General features: G+C 46.9%; 23 non-coding genes and 18 pseudogenes across 23 annotated transcripts in view; all 41 read left to right on the plus strand.

Moving 5' to 3' along the window:
• The window catches only part of LOC138550973 (5S ribosomal RNA), a 119-nt gene extending 63 nt beyond the window's left edge, over positions 1-56 (plus strand). The window contains exon 1 of the ribosomal RNA XR_011294713.1: positions 1-56. This exon is cut by the window's left edge and continues 63 nt beyond it. This is a non-coding gene — a ribosomal RNA (5S ribosomal RNA).
• A 106-nt stretch (positions 57-162) lies between these two features.
• On the plus strand, positions 163-271 carry LOC138544127 (5S ribosomal RNA; annotated as a pseudogene).
• A 106-nt stretch (positions 272-377) lies between these two features.
• On the plus strand, positions 378-496 carry LOC138548434 (5S ribosomal RNA). Its single transcript, XR_011292235.1, has one exon. It is a non-coding gene; the product is annotated as a 5S ribosomal RNA (ribosomal RNA).
• Positions 497-602: 106 nt separating this feature from the next.
• Positions 603-711, plus strand: LOC138546707 (5S ribosomal RNA; annotated as a pseudogene).
• A 106-nt stretch (positions 712-817) lies between these two features.
• LOC138545717 (5S ribosomal RNA) lies at positions 818-926 on the plus strand (annotated as a pseudogene).
• Positions 927-1,389: 463 nt separating this feature from the next.
• LOC138540718 (5S ribosomal RNA) lies at positions 1,390-1,508 on the plus strand. The gene has a single exon (XR_011288755.1). It is a non-coding gene; the product is annotated as a 5S ribosomal RNA (ribosomal RNA).
• A 106-nt stretch (positions 1,509-1,614) lies between these two features.
• Positions 1,615-1,733, plus strand: LOC138536734 (5S ribosomal RNA). The gene has a single exon (XR_011284899.1). It is a non-coding gene; the product is annotated as a 5S ribosomal RNA (ribosomal RNA).
• A 106-nt stretch (positions 1,734-1,839) lies between these two features.
• On the plus strand, positions 1,840-1,948 carry LOC138544095 (5S ribosomal RNA; annotated as a pseudogene).
• Positions 1,949-2,411: 463 nt separating this feature from the next.
• Positions 2,412-2,530, plus strand: LOC138541226 (5S ribosomal RNA). Its single transcript, XR_011289238.1, has one exon. It is a non-coding gene; the product is annotated as a 5S ribosomal RNA (ribosomal RNA).
• A 106-nt stretch (positions 2,531-2,636) lies between these two features.
• LOC138548599 (5S ribosomal RNA) lies at positions 2,637-2,755 on the plus strand. The gene has a single exon (XR_011292394.1). It is a non-coding gene; the product is annotated as a 5S ribosomal RNA (ribosomal RNA).
• A 106-nt stretch (positions 2,756-2,861) lies between these two features.
• LOC138541178 (5S ribosomal RNA) lies at positions 2,862-2,980 on the plus strand. The gene has a single exon (XR_011289191.1). It is a non-coding gene; the product is annotated as a 5S ribosomal RNA (ribosomal RNA).
• Positions 2,981-3,086: 106 nt separating this feature from the next.
• LOC138547022 (5S ribosomal RNA) lies at positions 3,087-3,190 on the plus strand (annotated as a pseudogene).
• Positions 3,191-3,653: 463 nt separating this feature from the next.
• Positions 3,654-3,772, plus strand: LOC138549369 (5S ribosomal RNA). The gene has a single exon (XR_011293151.1). It is a non-coding gene; the product is annotated as a 5S ribosomal RNA (ribosomal RNA).
• A 106-nt stretch (positions 3,773-3,878) lies between these two features.
• On the plus strand, positions 3,879-3,997 carry LOC138546143 (5S ribosomal RNA). Its single transcript, XR_011290893.1, has one exon. It is a non-coding gene; the product is annotated as a 5S ribosomal RNA (ribosomal RNA).
• Positions 3,998-4,103: 106 nt separating this feature from the next.
• LOC138541713 (5S ribosomal RNA) lies at positions 4,104-4,222 on the plus strand. Its single transcript, XR_011289714.1, has one exon. It is a non-coding gene; the product is annotated as a 5S ribosomal RNA (ribosomal RNA).
• Positions 4,223-4,328: 106 nt separating this feature from the next.
• Positions 4,329-4,437, plus strand: LOC138544173 (5S ribosomal RNA; annotated as a pseudogene).
• A 106-nt stretch (positions 4,438-4,543) lies between these two features.
• Positions 4,544-4,652, plus strand: LOC138544267 (5S ribosomal RNA; annotated as a pseudogene).
• A 463-nt stretch (positions 4,653-5,115) lies between these two features.
• On the plus strand, positions 5,116-5,224 carry LOC138543193 (5S ribosomal RNA; annotated as a pseudogene).
• Positions 5,225-5,330: 106 nt separating this feature from the next.
• On the plus strand, positions 5,331-5,449 carry LOC138536768 (5S ribosomal RNA). The gene has a single exon (XR_011284931.1). It is a non-coding gene; the product is annotated as a 5S ribosomal RNA (ribosomal RNA).
• A 106-nt stretch (positions 5,450-5,555) lies between these two features.
• Positions 5,556-5,664, plus strand: LOC138543023 (5S ribosomal RNA; annotated as a pseudogene).
• Positions 5,665-5,770: 106 nt separating this feature from the next.
• On the plus strand, positions 5,771-5,879 carry LOC138544134 (5S ribosomal RNA; annotated as a pseudogene).
• Positions 5,880-6,342: 463 nt separating this feature from the next.
• LOC138549370 (5S ribosomal RNA) lies at positions 6,343-6,461 on the plus strand. Its single transcript, XR_011293152.1, has one exon. It is a non-coding gene; the product is annotated as a 5S ribosomal RNA (ribosomal RNA).
• Positions 6,462-6,567: 106 nt separating this feature from the next.
• Positions 6,568-6,686, plus strand: LOC138540531 (5S ribosomal RNA). The gene has a single exon (XR_011288575.1). It is a non-coding gene; the product is annotated as a 5S ribosomal RNA (ribosomal RNA).
• A 106-nt stretch (positions 6,687-6,792) lies between these two features.
• On the plus strand, positions 6,793-6,911 carry LOC138542256 (5S ribosomal RNA). Its single transcript, XR_011290243.1, has one exon. It is a non-coding gene; the product is annotated as a 5S ribosomal RNA (ribosomal RNA).
• Positions 6,912-7,017: 106 nt separating this feature from the next.
• On the plus strand, positions 7,018-7,126 carry LOC138543799 (5S ribosomal RNA; annotated as a pseudogene).
• Positions 7,127-7,589: 463 nt separating this feature from the next.
• LOC138542147 (5S ribosomal RNA) lies at positions 7,590-7,708 on the plus strand. Its single transcript, XR_011290135.1, has one exon. It is a non-coding gene; the product is annotated as a 5S ribosomal RNA (ribosomal RNA).
• Positions 7,709-7,814: 106 nt separating this feature from the next.
• Positions 7,815-7,923, plus strand: LOC138547102 (5S ribosomal RNA; annotated as a pseudogene).
• Positions 7,924-8,386: 463 nt separating this feature from the next.
• LOC138540719 (5S ribosomal RNA) lies at positions 8,387-8,505 on the plus strand. Its single transcript, XR_011288756.1, has one exon. It is a non-coding gene; the product is annotated as a 5S ribosomal RNA (ribosomal RNA).
• Positions 8,506-8,611: 106 nt separating this feature from the next.
• Positions 8,612-8,730, plus strand: LOC138546155 (5S ribosomal RNA). The gene has a single exon (XR_011290894.1). It is a non-coding gene; the product is annotated as a 5S ribosomal RNA (ribosomal RNA).
• A 106-nt stretch (positions 8,731-8,836) lies between these two features.
• On the plus strand, positions 8,837-8,955 carry LOC138549619 (5S ribosomal RNA). The gene has a single exon (XR_011293396.1). It is a non-coding gene; the product is annotated as a 5S ribosomal RNA (ribosomal RNA).
• Positions 8,956-9,061: 106 nt separating this feature from the next.
• Positions 9,062-9,170, plus strand: LOC138544174 (5S ribosomal RNA; annotated as a pseudogene).
• Positions 9,171-9,276: 106 nt separating this feature from the next.
• Positions 9,277-9,385, plus strand: LOC138544268 (5S ribosomal RNA; annotated as a pseudogene).
• Positions 9,386-9,848: 463 nt separating this feature from the next.
• Positions 9,849-9,957, plus strand: LOC138543194 (5S ribosomal RNA; annotated as a pseudogene).
• A 106-nt stretch (positions 9,958-10,063) lies between these two features.
• LOC138536769 (5S ribosomal RNA) lies at positions 10,064-10,182 on the plus strand. Its single transcript, XR_011284932.1, has one exon. It is a non-coding gene; the product is annotated as a 5S ribosomal RNA (ribosomal RNA).
• A 106-nt stretch (positions 10,183-10,288) lies between these two features.
• Positions 10,289-10,397, plus strand: LOC138543024 (5S ribosomal RNA; annotated as a pseudogene).
• Positions 10,398-10,503: 106 nt separating this feature from the next.
• Positions 10,504-10,612, plus strand: LOC138544135 (5S ribosomal RNA; annotated as a pseudogene).
• A 463-nt stretch (positions 10,613-11,075) lies between these two features.
• On the plus strand, positions 11,076-11,194 carry LOC138549372 (5S ribosomal RNA). Its single transcript, XR_011293154.1, has one exon. It is a non-coding gene; the product is annotated as a 5S ribosomal RNA (ribosomal RNA).
• Positions 11,195-11,300: 106 nt separating this feature from the next.
• On the plus strand, positions 11,301-11,419 carry LOC138541043 (5S ribosomal RNA). Its single transcript, XR_011289061.1, has one exon. It is a non-coding gene; the product is annotated as a 5S ribosomal RNA (ribosomal RNA).
• A 106-nt stretch (positions 11,420-11,525) lies between these two features.
• LOC138544096 (5S ribosomal RNA) lies at positions 11,526-11,634 on the plus strand (annotated as a pseudogene).
• Positions 11,635-12,097: 463 nt separating this feature from the next.
• On the plus strand, positions 12,098-12,216 carry LOC138547172 (5S ribosomal RNA). The gene has a single exon (XR_011291021.1). It is a non-coding gene; the product is annotated as a 5S ribosomal RNA (ribosomal RNA).
• A 106-nt stretch (positions 12,217-12,322) lies between these two features.
• LOC138548600 (5S ribosomal RNA) lies at positions 12,323-12,441 on the plus strand. The gene has a single exon (XR_011292395.1). It is a non-coding gene; the product is annotated as a 5S ribosomal RNA (ribosomal RNA).
• Positions 12,442-12,453: the final 12 nt, after the last annotated feature.

Here is a 12,453-nt window from a genome sequence, read left to right on the forward strand (position 1 = left end):
AGGCCTAGTTAGTACCTGGATGGGAGACCGCCTGGGAATACCAGGTGCTGTAGGCTTTTTTGTGCTCCAAGTTCAGGAAGTGAGCCCTTTCTCAATTGCCTTTTAAAACTGCAAGGTCTAGCCGACTAGATGCTTAAAAGTACAAAGCTCACAAGGCCCAGAGCCTACGGCCACACCACACTGAATGCGCCCAATCTCGGAAGCTAAGCAGTGTCGGGCCTCGTTAGTACCTGGATGGGAGACCGCCTGGGAATACCAGGTGCTGTAGGCTTTTTTGTGCTCCAAGTTCAGGAAGTGAGCCATTTCTCAATTGCCTTTCAAAACTGCAAGGTCTAGCTGACTAGATGCTTAAAAGTACAAAACTCACTAGGCCCAGAGCCTACGGCCACACCACACTGATTGCGCCCGATCTCGTCTGATCTCGGAAGCTAAGCAGTGTCGGGCCTAGTTAGTACCTGGATGGGAGACCACCTGGGAATACCAGGTGCTGTAGGCTTTTTTGTGCTCCAAGTTCAGGAAGTGAGCCATTTCACAATTGCCATTCAAAACTGCAAGGTCTAGCCGACTAGATGCTTAAAAGTACAAAACTCACAAGGCCCAGAGCCTACGGCCACACCACACTGAATGCGTCTGATCTCGGAAGCTAAGCAGTGTCGGGCATCGTTAGTACCTGGATGGGAGACCGCCTGGGAATACCAGGTGCTGTAGGCTTTTTTGTGCTCCAAGTTCAGGAAGTGAGCCATTTCACAATTGCCTTTCAAAACTGCAAGGTCTAGCCGACTAGATGCTTAAAAGTACAAAACTCACTAGGCCCAGAGCCTACGGCCACACCACACTGAATGCGCCCGATCTCGGAAGCTAAGCAGGGTCGTGCCTAGTTAGTACCTGGATGGGAGACTGCCTGGGAATACCAGGTGCTGTAGGCTTTTTTGTGCTCCATGATTAGTAATTGCGCAACTTCTCAATTATTTTTCAAATTTGGTATGTTTCCAAAATAATTGTATCCCGTTTTATAGCGGAAATGTTGGACAACATCATGAGGGCTGGAGCTACCTTTTTACATAGAATTAGCAGACAGGTAGTGTGTTCATGGGTAATAAATCGACTTTCACATGTAATGCAGTACAGAGAATATTGAGTCCTTCAAGAGGCATGAAAGAAAACCATTATTGTGTTGATTGTTCTCTCCACCTCCCTGCAACAGACACAGGATGGATGAATTAAAGTTATCCTACCAGACATAGGAGTCCTGAATGGGCCCACCAGTCTTATATATCTCGCCTGATCGAGCCTGATCGAGCGATGAGCGTGGTATCATGTTGCAAGTGGCTGCATGGCTTAGCTTACTAAATGCAAATGCATAAGAGTAATATTCTTAGCATTCCTAGAGCCTACGGCCACACCACACTGAATGCACCCGATCTCGTCTGATCTCGGAAGTTAAGCAGTGTCAGGCCTAGTTAGTTCCTGGATGGGAGACCGCCTGGGAATACCAGGTGCTGTAGGCTTTTTTGTGCTCCAAGTTCAGGAAGTGAGCCCTTTCTCAATTGCCTTTTAAAACTGCAAGGTCTAGCCGACTAGATGCTTAAAAGTACAAAACTCACTAGGACCAGAGCCTACGGCCACACCACACTGAATGCGCCTGATCTCGTCTGATCTCGGCAGCTAAGCAGTGTCGGGCCTAGTTAGTACCTGGATGGGAGACCACCTGGGAATACCAGGTGCTGTAGGCTTTTTTGTGCTCCAAGTTCAGGAAGTGAGCCATTTCACAATTGCCTTTCAAAACTGCAAGGTCTAGCCGACTAGATGCTTAAAAGTACAAAACTCACTAGGCCCAGAGCCTACGGCCACACCACACTGAATGCGCCCGATCTCGGAAGCTAAGCAGGGTTGGGCCTAGTTAGTACCTGGATGGGACACTGCCTGGGAATACCAGGTGCTGTAGGCTTTTTTGTGCTCCATGATTAGTAATTGCGCAACTTCTCAATTATTTTTCAAATTTGGTATGTTTCCAAAATAATTGTATCCCGTTTTATAGCGGAAATGTTGGACAACATCATGAGGGCTGGAGCTACCTTTTTACATAGAATTAGCATACAGGTAGTGTGTTCATGGGTAATAAATCGACTTTCACATGTAATGCAGTACAGAGAATATTGAGTCCTTCAAGAGGCATGAAAGAAAACCATTATTGTGTTGATTGTTCTCTCCACCTCCCTGCAACAGACACAGGATGGATGAATTAAAGTTATCCTACCAGACATAGGAGTCCTGAATGGGCCCACCAGTCTTATATATCTCGCCTGATCGAGCCTGATCGAGCGATGAGCGTGGTATCATGTTGCAAGTGGCTGCATGGCTTAGCTTACTAAATGCAAATGCATAAGAGTAATATTCTTAGCATTCCTAGAGCCTACGGCCACACCACACTGAATGCACCCTATCTCGTCTGATCTCGGAAGTTAAGCAGTGTTAGGCCTAGTTAGTACCTGGATGGGAGACCGCCTGGGAATACCAGGTGCTGTAGGCTTTTTTGTGCTCCAAGTTCAGGAAGTGAGCCCTTTCTCAATTGCCTTTCAAAACTGCAAGGTCTAGCCGACTAGATGCTTAAAAGTACAAAACTCACTAGGCCCAGAGCCTACGGCCACACCACACTGAATGCGCCTGATCTCGTTTGATCTCAGAAGCTAAGCAGTGTCGGGCCTAGTTAGTACCTGGATGGGAGACCGCCTGGGAATACCAGGTGCTGTAGGCTTTTTTGTACTCCAAGTTCAGGAAGTGAGCCATTTCTCAATTGCCTTTCAAAACTGCAAGGTCTAGCCGACTAGATGCTTAAAAGTACAAAACTCACAAGGCCCAGAGCCTACGGCCACACCACACTGAATGCGCCCGATCTCGTCTGATCTCAGAAGCTAAGCAGTGTCGGGCCTCGTTAGTACCTGGATGGGAGACCGCCTGGGAATACCAGGTGCTGTAGGCTTTTTTGTGCTCCAAGTTCAGGAAGTGAGCCATTTCACAATTGCCTTTCAAAACTGCAAGGTCTAGCCGACTAGATGCTTAAAAGTACAAAACTCACTAGGCCCAGAGCCTACGGCCACACCACACTGAATGCGCCCAGGAAGCTAAGCAGGGTCGGGCCTAGTTAGTACCTGGATGGGAGACTGCCTGGGAATACCAGGTGCTGTAGGCTTTTTTGTGCTCCATGATTAGTAATTGCGCAACTTCTCAATTATTTTTCAAATTTGGTATGTTTCCAAAATAATTGTATCCCGTTTTATAGCGGAAATGTTGGACAACATCATGAGGGCTGGAGCTACCTTTTTACATAGAATTAGCATACAGGTAGTGTGTTCATGGGTAATAAATCGACTTTCACATGTAATGCAGTACAGAGAATATTGAGTCCTTCAAGAGGCATGAAAGAAACCCATTATTGTGTTGATTGTTCTCTCCACCTCCCTGCAACAGACACAGGATGGATGAATTAAAGTTATCCTACCAGACATAGGAGTCCTGAATGGGCCCACCAGTCTTATATATCTCGCCTGATCGAGCCTGATCGAGCGATGAGCGTGGTATCATGTTGCAAGTGGCTGCATGGCTTAGCTTACTAAATGCAAATGCATAAGAGTAATATTCTTAGCATTCCTAGAGCCTACGGCCACACCACACTGAATGCACCCGATCTCGTCTGATCTCGGAAGTTAAGCAGTGTCAGGCCTAGTTAGTACCTGGATGGGAGACCGCCTGGGAATACCAGGTGCTGTAGGCTTTTTTGTGCTCCAAGTTCAGGAAGTGAGCCCTTTCTCAATTGCCTTTTAAAACTGCAAGGTCTAGCCGACTAGATGCTTAAAAGTACAAAACTCACTAGGCCCAGAGCCTACGGCCACACCACACTGAATGCGCCTGATCTCGTCTGATCTCAGAAGCTAAGCAGTGTCGGGCCTAGTTAGTACCTGGATGGGAGACCGCCTGGGAATACCAGGTGCTGTAGGCTTTTTTGTACTCCAAGTTCAGGAAGTGAGCCATTTCTCAATTGCCTTTCAAAACTGCAAGGTCTAGCCGACTAGATGCTTAAAAGTACAAAACTCACAAGGCCCACAGCCTACGGCCACACCACACTGAATGCGCCTGATCTCGTCTGATTTCGGAAGCTAAGCAGTGTCGGGCCTCGTTAGTACCTGGATGGGAGACCACCTGGGAATACCAGGTGCTGTAGGCTTTTTTGTGCTCCAAGTTCAGGAAGTGAGCCATTTCACAATTGCCTTTCAAAACTGTAAGGTCTAGCCGACTAGATGCTTAAAAGTACAAAACTCACAAGGCCCAGAGCCTACGGCCACACCACACTGAATGCGTCTGATCTCGGAAGCTAAGCAGTGTCGGGCCTCGTTAGTACCTGGATGGGAGACCACCTGGGAATACCAGGTGCTGTAGGCTTTTTTGTGCTCCAAGTTCAGGAAGTGAGCCATTTCACAATTGCCTTTCAAAACTGCAAGGTCTAGCCGACTAGATGCTTAAAAGTACAAAACTCACTAGGCCCAGAGCCTACGGCCACACCACACTGAATGCGCCTGATCTCGGAAGCTAAGCAGGGTCGGGCCTAGTTAGTACCTGGATGGGAGACTGCCTGGGAATACCAGGTGCTGTAGGCTTTTTTGTGCTCCATGATTAGTAATTGCGCAACTTCTCAATTATTTTTCAAATTTGGTATGTTTCCAAAATAATTGTATACCGTTTTATAGCGGAAATGTTGGACAACATCATGAGGGCTGGAGCTACCTTTTTACATAGAATTAGCATACAGGTAGTGTGTTCATGGGTAATAAATCGACTTTCACATGTAATGCAGTACAGAGAATATTGAGTCCTTCAAGAGGCATGAAAGAAAACCATTATTGTGTTGATTGTTCTCGCCACCTCCCTGCAACAGACACAGGATGGATGAATTAAAGTTATCCTACCAGACATAGGAGTCCTGAATGGGCCCACCAGTCTTATATATCTCGCCTGATCGAGCCTGATCGAGCGATGAGCGTGGTATCATGTTGCAAGTGGCTGCATGGCTTAGCTTACTAAATGCAAATGCATAAGAGTAATATTCTTAGCATTCCTAGAGCCTATGGCCACACCACACTGAATGCACCTGATCTCGGAAGTTAAGCAGTGTCAGGCCTAGTTAGTACCTGGATGGGAGACCGCCTGGGAATACCAGGTGCTGTAGGCTTTTTTGTGCTCCAAGTTCAGGAAGTGAGCCCTTTCTCAATTGCCTTTTAAAACTGCAAGGTCTAGCCGACTAGATGCTTAAAAGTACAAAACTCACTAGGCCCAGAGCCTACGGCCACACCACACTGAATGCGCCTGATCTCGTCTGATCTTAGAAGCTAAGCAGTGTCGGGCCTAGTTAGTACCTGGATGGGAGACCGCCTGGGAATACCAGGTGCTGTAGGCTTTTTTGTACTCCAAGTTCAGGAAGTGAGCCATTTCACAATTGCCTTTCAAAACTGCAAGGTCTAGCCGACTAGATGCTTAAAAGTACAAAACTCACAAGGCCCAGAGCCTACGGCCACACCACACTGAATGCGCCTGATCTCGGAAGCTAAGCAGTGTAGGGCCTCGTTAGTACCTGGATGGGAGACCGCCTGGGAATACCAGGTGCTGTAGGCTTTTTTGTGCTCCAAGTTCAGGAAGTGAGCCATTTCACAATTGCCTTTCAAAACTGCAAGGTCTAGCCGACTAGATGCTTAAAAGTACAAAACTCACTAGGCCCAGAGCCTACGGCCACACCACACTGAATGCGCCCGATCTCGGAAGCTAAGCAGGGACGGGCCTAGTTAGTACCTGGATGGGAGACTGCCTGGGAATACCAGGTGCTGTAGGCTTTTTTGTGCTCCATGATTAGTAATTGCGCAACTTCTCAATTATTTTTCAAATTTGGTATGTTTCCAAAATAATTGTATCCCGTTTTATAGCGGAAATGTTGGACAACATCATGAGGGCTGGAGCTACCTTTTTACATAGAATTAGCATACAGGTAGTGTGTTCATGGGTAATAAATCGACTTTCACATGTAATGCAGTACAGAGAATATTGAGTCCTTCAAGAGGCATGAAAGAAAACCATTATTGTGTTGATTGTTCTCTCCACCTCCCTGCAACAGACACAGGATGGATGAATTAAAGTTATCCTACCAGACATAGGAGTCCTGAATGGGCCCACCAGTCTTATATATCTCGCCTGATCGAGCCTGATCGAGCGATGAGCGTGGTATCATGTTGCAAGTGGCTGCATGGCTTAGCTTACTAAATGCAAATGCATAAGAGTAATATTCTTAGCATTCCTAGAGCCTACGGCCACACCACACTGAATGCACCCGATCTCGTCTGATCTCGGAAGTTAAGCAGTGTCAGGCCTAGTTAGTACCTGGATGGGAGACCGCCTGGGAATACCAGGTGCTGTAGGCTTTTTTGTGCTCCAAGTTCAGGAAGTGAGCCCTTTCTCAATTGCCTTTTAAAACTGCAAGGTCTAGCCGACTAGATGCTTAAAAGTACAAAACTCACAAGGCCCAGAGCCTACGGCCACACCACACTGAATGCGCCCGATCTCGTCTGATCTCGGAAGCTAAGCAGTGTCGGGCCTCGTTAGTACCTGGATGGGAGACCGCCTCGGAATACCAGGTGCTGTAGGCTTTTTTGTGCTCCAAGTTCAGGAAGTGAGCCATTTCTCAATTGCCTTTCAAAACTGCAAGGTCTAGCTGACTAGATGCTTAAAAGTACAAAACTCACTAGGCCCAGAGACTACGGACACACCACACTGATTGCGCCCGATCTCGTCTGATCTCGGCAGCTAAGCAGTGTCGGGCCTAGTTAGTACCTGGATGGGAGACCACCTGGGAATACCAGGTGCTGTAGGCTTTTTTGTGCTCCAAGTTCAGGAAGTGAGCCATTTCACAATTGCCTTTCAAAACTGCAAGGTCTAGCCGACTAGATGCTTAAAAGTACAAAACTCACTAGGCCCAGAGCCTACGGCCACACCACACTGAATGCGCCCGATCTCGGAAGCTAAGCAGGGTCGGGCCTAGTTAGTACCTGGATGGGAGACTGCCTGGGAATACCAGGTGCTGTAGGCTTTTTTGTGCTCCATGATTAGTAATTGCACAACTTCTCAATTATTTTTCAAATTTGGTATGTTTCCAAAATAATTGTATCCCGTTTTATAGCGGAAATGTTGGACAACATCATGAGGGCTGGAGCTACCTTTTTACATAGAATTAGCATACAGGTAGTGTGTTCATGGGTAATAAATCGACTTTCACATGTAATGCAGTACAGAGAATATTGAGTCCTTCAAGAGGCATGAAAGAAACCCATTATTGTGTTGATTGTTCTCTCCACCTCCCTGCAACAGACACATGATGGATGAATTAAAGTTATCCTACCAGACATAGGAGTCCTGAATGGGCCCACCAGTCTTATATATCTCGCCTGATCGAGCCTGATCGAGCGATGAGCGTGGTATCATGTTGCAAGTGGCTGCATGGCTTAGCTTACTAAATGCAAATGCATAAGAGTAATATTCTTAGCATTCCTAGAGCCTACGGCCACACCACACTGAATGCACCCGATCTTGTCTGATCTCAGAAGTTAAGCAGTGTCAGGCCTAGTTAGTACCTGGATGGGAGACCACCTGGGAATACCAGGTGCTGTAGGCTTTTTTGTACTCCAAGTTCAGGAAGTGAGCCATTTCACAATTGCCTTTCAAAACTGCAAGGTCTAGCCGACTAGATGCTTAAAAGTACAAAACTCACAAGGCCCAGAACCTACGGCCACACCACACTGAATGCGTCTGATCTCGGAAGCTAAGCAGGGTCGGGCCTCGTTAGTACCTGGATGGGAGACTGCCTGGGAATACCAGGTGCTGTAGGCTTTTTTGTGCTCCATGATTAGTAATTGCGCAACTTCTCAATTATTTTTCAAATTTGGTATGTTTCCAAAATAATTGTATACCGTTTTATAGCGGAAATGTTGGACAACATCATGAGGGCTGGAGCTACCTTTTTACATAGAATTAGCATACAGGTAGTGTGTTCATGGGTAATAAATCGACTTTCACATGTAATGCAGTACAGAGAATATTGAGTCCTTCAAGAGGCATGAAAGAAAACCATTATTGTGTTGATTGTTCTCTCCACCTCCCTGCAACAGACACAGGATGGATGAATTAAAGTTATCCTACCAGACATAGGAGTCCTGAATGGGCCCACCAGTCTTATATATCTCGCCTGATCGAGCCTGATCGAGCGATGAGCGTGGTATCATGTTGCAAGTGGCTGCATGGCTTAGCTTACTAAATGCAAATGCATAAGAGTAATATTCTTAGCATTCCTAGAGCCTACGGCCACACCACACTGAATGCACCCGATCTCGTCTGATCTCGGAAGTTAAGCAGTGTCAGGCCTAGTTAGTTCCTGGATGGGAGACCGCCTGGGAATACCAGGTGCTGTAGGCTTTTTTGTGCTCCAAGTTCAGGAAGTGAGCCCTTTCTCAATTGCCTTTTAAAACTGCAAGGTCTAGCCGACTAGATGCTTAAAAGTACAAAACTCACTAGGCCCAGAGCCTACGGCCACACCACACTGAATGCGCCTGATCTCGTCTGATCTCAGAAGCTAAGCAGTGTCGGGCCTAGTTAGTACCTGGATGGGAGACCGCCTGGGAATACCAGGTGCTGTAGGCTTTTTTGTACTCCAAGTTCAGGAAGTGAGCCATTTCTCAATTGCCTTTCAAAACTGCAAGGTCTAGCCGACTAGATGCTTAAAAGTACAAAACTCACAAGGCCCAGAGCCTACGGCCACACCACACTGAATGCGCCCGATCTCGTCTGATCTCGGAAGCTAAGCAGTGTCGGGCCTCGTTAGTACCTGGATGGGAGACCACCTGGGAATACCAGGTGCTGTAGGCTTTTTTGTGCTCCAAGTTCAGGAAGTGAGCCATTTCACAATTGCCTTTCAAAACTGTAAGGTCTAGCCGACTAGATGCTTAAAAGTACAAAACTCACAAGGCCCAGAGCCTACGGCCACACCACACTGAATGCGTCTGATCTCGGAAGCTAAGCAGTGTCGGGCCTCGTTAGTACCTGGATGGGAGACCACCTGGGAATACCAGGTGCTGTAGGCTTTTCTGTGCTCCAAGTTCAGGAAGTGAGCCATTTCACAATTGCCTTTCAAAACTGCAAGGTCTAGCCGACTAGATGCTTAAAAGTACAAAACTCACTAGGCCCAGAGCCTACGGCCACACCACACTGAATGCGCCTGATCTCGGAAGCTAAGCAGGGTCGGGCCTAGTTAGTACCTGGATGGGAGACTGCCTGGGAATACCAGGTGCTGTAGGCTTTTTTGTGCTCCATGATTAGTAATTGCGCAACTTCTCAATTATTTTTCAAATTTGGTATGTTTCCAAAATAATTGTATACCGTTTTATAGCGGAAATGTTGGACAACATCATGAGGGCTGGAGCTACCTTTTTACATAGAATTAGCATACAGGTAGTGTGTTCATGGGTAATAAATCGACTTTCACATGTAATGCAGTACAGAGAATATTGAGTCCTTCAAGAGGCATGAAAGAAAACCATTATTGTGTTGATTGTTCTCGCCACCTCCCTGCAACAGACACAGGATGGATGAATTAAAGTTATCCTACCAGACATAGGAGTCCTGAATGGGCCCACCAGTCTTATATATCTCGCCTGATCGAGCCTGATCGAGCGATGAGCGTGGTATCATGTTGCAAGTGGCTGCATGGCTTAGCTTACTAAATGCAAATGCATAAGAGTAATATTCTTAGCATTCCTAGAGCCTATGGCCACACCACACTGAATGCACCTGATCTCGGAAGTTAAGCAGTGTCAGGCCTAGTTAGTACCTGGATGGGAGACCGCCTGGGAATACCAGGTGCTGTAGGCTTTTTTGTGCTCCAAGTTCAGGAAGTGAGCCCTTTCTCAATTGCCTTTTAAAACTGCAAGGTCTAGCCGACTAGATGCTTAAAAGTACAAAACTCACTAGGCCCAGAGCCTACGGCCACACCACACTGAATGCGCCTGATCTCGTCTGATCTTAGAAGCTAAGCAGTGTCGGGCCTAGTTAGTACCTGGATGGGAGACCGCCTGGGAATACCAGGTGCTGTAGGCTTTTTTGTACTCCAAGTTCAGGAAGTGAGCCATTTCACAATTGCCTTTCAAAACTGCAAGGTCTAGCCGACTAGATGCTTAAAAGTACAAAACTCACAAGGCCCAGAGCCTACGGCCACACCACACTGAATGCGCCTGATCTCGGAAGCTAAGCAGTGTAGGGCCTCGTTAGTACCTGGATGGGAGACCGCCTGGGAATACCAGGTGCTGTAGGCTTTTTTGTGCTCCAAGTTCAGGAAGTGAGCCATTTCACAATTGCCTTTCAAAACTGCAAGGTCTAGCCGACTAGATGCTTAAAAGTACAAAACTCACTAGGCCCAGAGCCTACGGCCACACCACACTGAATGCGCCCGATCTCGGAAGCTAAGCAGGGACGGGCCTAGTTAGTACCTGGATGGGAGACTGCCTGGGAATACCAGGTGCTGTAGGCTTTTTTGTGCTCCATGATTAGTAATTGCGCAACTTCTCAATTATTTTTCAAATTTGGTATGTTTCCAAAATAATTGTATCCCGTTTTATAGCGGAAATGTTGGACAACATCATGAGGGCTGGAGCTACCTTTTTACATAGAATTAGCATACAGGTAGTGTGTTCATGGGTAATAAATCGACTTTCACATGTAATGCAGTACAGAGAATATTGAGTCCTTCAAGAGGCATGAAAGAAAACCATTATTGTGTTGATTGTTCTCTCCACCTCCCTGCAACAGACACAGGATGGATGAATTAAAGTTATCCTACCAGACATAGGAGTCCTGAATGGGCCCACCAGTCTTATATATCTCGCCTGATCGAGCCTGATCGAGCGATGAGCGTGGTATCATGTTGCAAGTGGCTGCATGGCTTAGCTTACTAAATGCAAATGCATAAGAGTAATATTCTTAGCATTCCTAGAGCCTACGGCCACACCACACTGAATGCACCCGATCTCGTCTGATCTCGGAAGTTAAGCAGTGTCAGGCCTAGTTAGTACCTGGATGGGAGACCGCCTGGGAATACCAGGTGCTGTAGGCTTTTTTGTGCTCCAAGTTCAGGAAGTGAGCCCTTTCTCAATTGCCTTTTAAAACTGCAAGGTCTAGCCGACTAGATGCTTAAAAGTACAAAACTCACAAGGCCCAGAGCCTACGGCCACACCACACTGATTGCGCCCGATCTCGCCTGATCTCGGCAGCTAAGCAGTGTCGGGCCTAGTTAGTACCTGGATGGGAGACCACCTGGGAATACCAGGTGCTGTAGGCTTTTTTGTGCTCCAAGTTCAGGAAGTGAGCCATTTCACAATTGCCTTTCAAAACTGCAAGGTCTAGCCGACTAGATGCTTAAAAGTACAAAACTCACTAGGCCCAGAGCCTACGGCCACACCACACTGAATGCGCCCGATCTCGGAAGCTAAGCAGGGTTGGGCCTAGTTAGTACCTGGATGGGACACTGCCTGGGAATACCAGGTGCTGTAGGCTTTTTTGTGCTCCATGATTAGTAATTGCGCAACTTCTCAATTATTTTTCAAATTTGGTATGTTTCCAAAATAATTGTATCCCGTTTTATAGCGGAAATGTTGGACAACATCATGAGGGCTGGAGCTACCTTTTTACATAGAATTAGCATACAGGTAGTGTGTTCATGGGTAATAAATCGACTTTCACATGTAATGCAGTACAGAGAATATTGAGTCCTTCAAGAGGCATGAAAGAAAACCATTATTGTGTTGATTGTTCTCTCCACCTCCCTGCAACAGACACAGGATGGATGAATTAAAGTTATCCTACCAGACATAGGAGTCCTGAATGGGCCCACCAGTCTTATATATCTCGCCTGATCGAGCCTGATCGAGCGATGAGCGTGGTATCATGTTGCAAGTGGCTGCATGGCTTAGCTTACTAAATGCAAATGCATAAGAGTAATATTCTTAGCATTCCTAGAGCCTACGGCCACACCACACTGAATGCACCCGATCTCGTCTGATCTCGGAAGTTAAGCAGTGTTAGGCCTAGTTAGTACCTGGATGGGAGACCGCCTGGGAATACCAGGTGCTGTAGGCTTTTTTGTGCTCCAAGTTCAGGAAGTGAGCCCTTTCTCAATTGCCTTTCAAAACTGCAAGGTCTAGCCGACTAGATGCTTAAAAGTACAAAACTCACTAGGCCCAGAGCCTACGGCCACACCACACTGAATGCGCCTGATCTCGTTTGATCTCAGAAGCTAAGCAGTGTCGGGCCTAGTTAGTACCTGGATGGGAGACCGCCTGGGAATACCAGGTGCTGTAGGCTTTTTTGTACTCC

This window comes from Ambystoma mexicanum, unplaced genomic scaffold (assembly GCF_040938575.1).
Source record: "Ambystoma mexicanum isolate Mex_15411 unplaced genomic scaffold, UKY_AmexF1_1 Mex_scaf10, whole genome shotgun sequence".
In the NCBI taxonomy this organism is placed as follows: domain Eukaryota; kingdom Metazoa; phylum Chordata; class Amphibia; order Caudata; family Ambystomatidae; genus Ambystoma; species Ambystoma mexicanum.